The sequence below is a fragment of the Branchiostoma floridae genome, chromosome 11, assembly GCF_000003815.2.
Source record: "Branchiostoma floridae strain S238N-H82 chromosome 11, Bfl_VNyyK, whole genome shotgun sequence".
NCBI lineage: Eukaryota > Metazoa > Chordata > Leptocardii > Amphioxiformes > Branchiostomatidae > Branchiostoma > Branchiostoma floridae.
Genome location: NC_049989.1, coordinates 21,699,788 through 21,707,443, shown reverse-complemented (window position 1 = coordinate 21,707,443; position 7,656 = coordinate 21,699,788).

Genomic DNA, 7,656 nt, shown 5'->3' with positions numbered 1-7,656 from the left:
GTATCAGACGCGATAGTCCACGGAAGCCGGATGGCATTATCGATGTGAATGTCGTTATGACAGGATTCAAGATGCTCCAGCTGGAGCAATCCTTGGATATGTCCGCTTTAGATACGCGGGATGAGATTGTGAGAAACAGTCAAAGTTTTTAGGTTTGGTGAGTTTGTTGAAAGGTGAGGAAAATTCCCTAATCGATTGTTATCCAGCCGAAGTGTTTCTAACGTCTCACATTGTTGTAGCTGGTCCTCGAAAAGACCAAATGTTTTGATTTCATTGTTGGAAACGTCAAGGTACCGTAAATCAAAAATGCATATTAAGTCAAGGAAATCTGAAATTCTGTTGTGCTGCAAATCTAGCGCAGAAACACCCCAAGGTAGACAACCTAAAGCTGTCAGTACATTATGGCTCAAATTCAGACGATATATAAAGCCCGAACCTCTGAAGAAGGCGCATAGTTTTTGTTGGTCAATGTTATTGTAACTGAGATCAAGATAACTGAGACGAAGATAACTGAGATCAAGATCGAGAAAGTTATGTAAACCCAAGGTTTTTACGTTGTTATGGCTTAAGTTAAGAGAAGTCAGTCCCTGAAGCAAGCCTTCTGGTAAAGACAAAGTAGAAATTTTGCTATCGCTCAAGTCAAGATGAGTGAGAGAGGACAATCCTTCAAACACGCCCGCTGTTAAATCAGAAATTGTGTTTAGTGTCAAGTTAAGATGAGTGAGAGAGGTCAGATCTTTAAAGACGCCCTGTGGTAAAGCAGAAACCTGGTCCAATCTCAAGTTAAGGTGAGTAAGTGTAGACAGTCCGCTGAACGCATTGCTTTGTAAAGTCGTAAAGAAATCGTATTCCAGATCCGGATCCGAAACCCAGCTGTCCACATGTAAGTCCAGCCTTTCTAAATGTGGCAGACCCGCAAAGGAGTCATTTTGTATGACGTCAATGTATGCCATGTGTACAAGCAAAGTTTTTAAGTATTTTAGACCCGCTAGTGTTTTAGATGTTATTTCAGAATGCCAGATGTAAATTGCCAACTCCTGAATCTGCGTGTGTCGGAGTTCAGACAGAAGGTAAAGCAAACTGAGACTACGGCCGAGGTCCAACGTCTGCAGACGTGTGAGAGACTTCAGCAGACCGGGCTCTACATCCCCTACAGACACGAGTAGATGTTTCAGAAATAGAAACAGCGGCTGGAACATCTGAACACTAAGAGAATAGAAACCATCTGAATGTATTTCTATAGTTTCTAAGTTAGACAGATTTTCAAATACAGGTCCAAAGTAGAGGTCACTGGCAGTTATAGAGAGTAGATAATAGAGACTCAGTTTTTTAAGATTGTGCAGCGGTGCCCACAGCTGGCGTCGTTGTAAGAACCCACTTCCGCTGTTGACTCTTCTGATGGTGGTATTTCGGTCCTCCCACATGTTGTAATTATCGCTGAGTTCCTCTAACTTCAGACTTTCCAATGAAGTCAAAGAATCAAAAATGTGATCTGGCAAATCTCTGATATTTCCCACACTGAGTTCTAAATGCCTCAGGTTAGATAACCCCGTGAACACCCCCTCGCTGATTATATCGGTGTGAGTCGTAACGGTCAGGTACTTCAGGTTTCGCAGGTCTTGGAAAAGTCGATTCTGAAGAGAATATGTGAGTTTCGGTCCCCACACCCCACTCCCGTACAAATCAAGTCGTTCTAAATTCTTCAGCCCAGCGAACGCACCAACCTCAATGGTCTGTAGATTATTATTAGATATGTTTAAAGATTTTAGGGTTGTTAACCCTCTAAATGAGTCGCTGTACAGTTCAGTGATGTTGTTATTTCTGAGATCCACCGTAATGACAGACTCGGGGATGCTGGGCGGTACTTGCCTTAGAGGCGCGCGGGTTAGTTGCAGGTATTGATCATACTCCCCTGTACACACCACAGCTGTCGAGTTCCAGGTCTGACATACAGGTGGGGGGAGTTGTCCTCTAACCCGTCCATGTTGGGTGATGAACGCAGAAACCACAGCTAAGCAGACTGCGAGAAGAGCGGGTTTAGACTCCATGTTGATTTGACTTGCGTGAACCTGAGGAAAATCGAAATCTAGTATGTAACATCGACTTTATTTCACAGTAAGGCTAAGGTCACATTTCCACAAAGGGGCCCGGCCATGCAGCTTTCAGGAACGATAAGTATTACATAAAAGGCAACAAAAAAAAAAAAAAAAATGTCATTTCCGCAAACAGCCCGGCCGGGCCCCGGGTAGGAAATGTGACGTAGGCCTAAGAGAGAGGGGGGGGGGGGTACCATGGTGTTTTCAATCGCGGTTGAAATAATTCTGTAGTATATCATTACGTAGTACATGTACGTTATATCAACAATGCAAATTTGTACGCTAACGTCAGAACTGACTTTTGAGACTAGGTTACTAAAACCTTTCCTAAATACAGTTTATGCCGGTTAGCCATTTCCTGCCACCCCGACCAAATGTCATCACACATGAACGGATTGGCCTTTATAAATCTCAGAATTTATCATTTTCTTCTTCGGTCTTCTGAAATCTTACGATTGTACAAGCCGTAGCCGCAATATACCTTCGAGTTTGTCTAAAGTGACAAGGAATCAGAGGCCTCGGCTCATAGAAAGCTTCCGTGGACCAGATACGTATCATGTGTACCAGCACCAAAACATGGGCCTTTCAACTGCTTAATCACCACTTTCTCCACCATCATACTGTAAACATGACCGGGTCAACAAACATGTTTTGGGAGCAACTCATGCGTGACGGGAAAGCAGAAGTGAGCCAACGCTGCTACGCAAACTTTGTTCTCAGAGGGATTCTATTTCAGACTCGGACCGTGTTGTGCGAATGTCAATATTCCAAGTCGGCCTAGTCAGGTTCAGTGAAGCGTTACCGTATCTCCGTGAAACACAGTGCATCTATATTTTTATCGTATCTCTTACGTTGATATGAATATCTATTTGACAAGATGACTTTAAAAGATATCAGAAAACATGACGTCCATTTATGCTACAAATGAAGTCGACAGTGTCGAATGGCGAAAGTGCTACCACTGAATAACACAAGTTACAGGGAAGCAGGTGTGACGTTATCGGTGTGTGCCGTCAAACGCTGATGTACGTTGTCTTGCAGCAGTGCAAAGAAATAAAATGTTAATGCTCCACTGAAAAGATTACTCTGTTCTAGTCTACGCTAGGCCATGCCCCCCCCCCCTTCTCGACCCCATCCGCCCCAGTACACGTGCATAGAGGGTGCTGAACTAATTCAAACTAGTAGAAAGGTTTAAAACTCACCTGTGCGAAGAGCTGAACCGGCGGTGGGGGCGGCGCGGAAGGGACGGCCGTCTCTCGTCTGAAACACCCGTCAGTCTGCGGCCTGCTCACAGTCACAGGACTGGCAACTGCCTTTCCATGTTCCGCTAGCGCTCTGTCTGAAATGTATACCGCACACGTCGCCACGCTCTGTTGGAAGTGTGACAGCTATAAATCTAACGAGAAAGTCTGGACTTAAAAGGACCGATGTTTCCTCGTCACGACACGCAGGTGCCAGGTAAATAAAGGAGTGTGTCTTGGTGAGATAGGCTGTCACATATCTTAGTAATTCATCAGTTTTTTTTAAACAATAATTTTATTTGCGAAAATGCCATCAGAAAATAAATCGCTTTTCAACGGCTACTATACTCGAAATATCATCAAAACACTCCATGAAATTCCATCAGAAAACACGGCATCTGTTCACTATTTTAAAGATCAACAGTTACAAAGTGCAGATAAAAAACATGAAAAGTTTTTAAGAATCGTCCTCTAAAGGACAGCTCAGCGAGTCTACGTTTAGTGTCCCCCACCCCACAGATATAGTATAACGGTACTGCAAATAAACGTTTAAAACATTCGAAAGTTTATAAACCCACCTTCTTTAATTGTCTTTTAGAAGAAGCTGAACCATTGGTGGCGCGGAAGGAACGGCTGCCTGTCGTCTGAAACACCCGTCGATCTGCGGCTTTGTCACAAGACTGGCACCTGCGTTTCCTTGTTGCGTTCTGGCCCCTTCTTTTGGATGTTGAAGGATTTCACCATGGTCAATATTGACCGAAGGAGGCCATATATTATAATAGTCTAATGGGGTGACGGGTATTCTTAACCCTCAAACACCCGAGTGGGGTCCATTTGGACCCCAGGCATACATTTTGAAGTACCATTTGAACATTTTTTATTGGACGAAAAAATCCTTCCGTGACTTTGTCAGCCAATGTCTTCTATACCTTCTCCTACGTTTTTATGAAGATTGGTACAATACTGTGGAAGCTATAAAGAAAGTCCGTGATCAGTCCGTCTGGGGTCCAAACGGACCCCAGCCAAAAAGTGCAGGTTTTGAAACAAACTTTTGAGTCTAACTCTCTAACTACTTATCCTATCACCACCAAACTTTCAGAGAATAGTAAACATGTAAAACTAAATCCTCCTAGAAACTTCTGTGTCATTACCATATAATGTGACGTCATTATGACGTCATTTATCTTATAAGGGCGGCCATCTTGGATTTTGACTAATGACGTCATGAAATTAGCATAAATTATAAATTTTGAATCATGAAAAAAGCATTAAACTTCATAGAACTTTATTGTTGTAAGAAAACAAGCATGGTTTACAAAAAAACCTTGTTTAAATCAAAATTGGAAAATGTTTGCAAAAATATGCCTGTCAGAATTCCGTTGCCATGGCAACCCTAAATAATGATAAATTTACTTTACTGACAAAAATATTTTGTTAACAATATTTTGTGATATATTACCAAGTTTCGTAGCTTTAGCACTAGCCGTTCATGAGTTATGCGACATAAAGCTTGCTGAGGGCATCAAAATTCCCCTCTCTGGTCAGAATGGGTTTAGTGCAAAACATGGTCCTTCTGATCTTTTGCATAAATTATGATAATGAGGTAGAATTAGCAACAGCTTAACATGTCAAAATATTCCTCTTACATTGACGAAGCAATGTATGCACAATGATCACCGATAGGAATTGGAACTGAGATGTTATGAACAAAATATTTTGGGGTCCGTTTGGACCCCACTCGGTCATTTTAGTCGCAAAAAAAGGTCGGGTGCTTGAGGGTTAATCGCGTACCGAACAGCAGCCATGCGTTAAGCAATTCCTTGTCCGGATACGCAGGTGCTGGTTAAAAGTGGTTGTCTTGCTAGTCAGACTGTCATGAGTTCCAAACAAGGCCAAAGCGTGTTTCAACCTCTTGAATATCATAGAACTAGGGAAACAATGCCGTCTTTTTGGTTGCCCAACCGAGCATACCAAAAATCTACCACCCGTAGTCTTTTTCGTGGAACGCCGCGGAGGGACATAAACTTTACATTTTGATCTGACATCTAAATGCTGACATTCAAAACAGACCCTGTATTTCACACAACATCTAACCTTTATTCCTTGATACCTTTTTCCGTTTATGATACAAACATTACAACTGCAACATGCACATATCACTCGTAACAGTAAACATTTTCTCAGACCTTTTATAATAGAGCTTTATATGACTTGCACTACATGATAAACAATTGCTGCGAATAATTTGTCGGACATATTTGACGCAAGTTTATAGCGCGGTGTAACGTTACATGCCTGTTTGCCTGGCATCGATTCGCTTCTCAGTCTGATATTTACATATTTGTGACCCGGTAATATACTTATTTGCATACTCCTTATTTGCATAATCGGGTCCCACTGGATATATCAACCGAGTCCAATTAACTGTATATTGGGAAAATGAAACGTATGTAAAAATGTTTGTGACAGAAGTTGCTATGATTTTTTCATGTATACAACCAAAAATGTGTTTGTATGTCTCAAAGTACGACCAAAGAATTAATTTGTGCCGGGCGCCTACCGTTGAGCGTAATGCAAGGTTGGTGTCATGAGCTCTAACACAACGTTAGTCTTTACCGGACTATGGGGAGAATATTTGGCCAGGGGAGAATATTTTGGCCACGGTAGAGATTGACCAGTTTTAACCTTCCCAAGGACTGACTCTACTGTACAATTATTCCCCTTTTGCCGAACTCTACGATTCATACACCAACTACCTGCAGCGATGGACGACAGAGTGTTATGGAGACAATTAGTCATGGGAAGATTCCGAGTGGGCTCGACGGAGTGATCGAACCGTAGGAATTCCTGGTAGAGGCTACTCTAGTTCTGTCCCAGAAGGTAACGTGCAAACTTGTATCAGTCAAATTTAAGTAATCGGCGGCACTGTTAACAACTATTTCTTTTCCGAAGATATATATTGAAGCTATAACATAAGAAGCTATATAGAAACTATAACGTTAGACAGGAAATCATCCCTTTATATGGGAAAACACTCTTATGTAGATATCTTCTAGGTACAATTGGTCTATGAATCTTTTGTATTCTTGGCTAAATTTCTATGATTAGGGTTGTGGCTAGGTTGAAGGTTAAGGTTCGCATTAACGCTAGAATTAACAAAACCTAGGAAAATAACAGGTAAGCAGAGATGAATAATACATCAGACAATAGGTTAATGACAGGTAAACACAGGTGAACAACTGCAATAGGTACATGAAAACAGATGTGAACACAGACACTCAGCAATCATCGTCCACGATTCATTTATTACGACAACACAACCGTTTATTGAAACAAATTTCAAATCACAACACACCATGAAGGACATCAATTTAAAAACAGTTGGTTCATGATGTGACAGAATAGAACTAGAGCATCAATTATAATATTTCAATAATGTGAACAGATACAGCAACACAGCACAACCGTGGTACTGGTACAATGTCACAAGATGTACAACCATTATATAATAATAATTATACCAAAAATGATCAATAGCAAAACTAGACATTGTATTATCATCCATACATAAGACATTGTATTATCATCAGAAAAGCTTATCGCAAACTCAAGCCTGAAGGCTATTTACAGTTACAAGTAATATGAAAAGATATGGTGATAACGTTAAAGAAAGAAATGATTCAAAAACTTGCTATCTAGCACCGTTTAGGTTCTAAATAAAGCTAAGTCTTACTGTACAAAGTAGTTTTTTTACACAAAAATACTTCATTTTCTTGAGTAGTATTAAAAACCACAGATTATTCACGCCCAAAACAAGGACAGTCTGGCGACACAGTGAAATTGAAGATGATCTAAAGCGGTAAGAGAGACACATCATCCCCATCTTTAAACCACTGGTCATCTTGGTCTTGTCATAGAATTTCATCGTAAAAACATGCGCACACCAAGTTGAAATCCCAAACAATAGCAAACACTTCAATTTACAAATCAGACAAATTGTAACATGTTAGCAAAAAATCGAATAATGTAATAACATATTGTAGGTGACAGAAAGATCAGCCAAGCCACCAGAAGACCTTTACATCAGGACCTTATAGCCACCCCTTATCAGAGACGGGGGGTGCTATAAACCTTTTGCAACTTTTGATCCACCGTTAAATGAGACACGTGTTCTATCGGCTTTAACGTGACGTCACCAAAGCTTTGCATTGTTCACATCTCCACTGGAGTTCGACAGTCGAAAATTTGAGTCTAATTTTGTGATTAAAATTACAGTTTAACTTTGCTTCAGAAAAAACCGTGAGAAGTGCACACAGTAG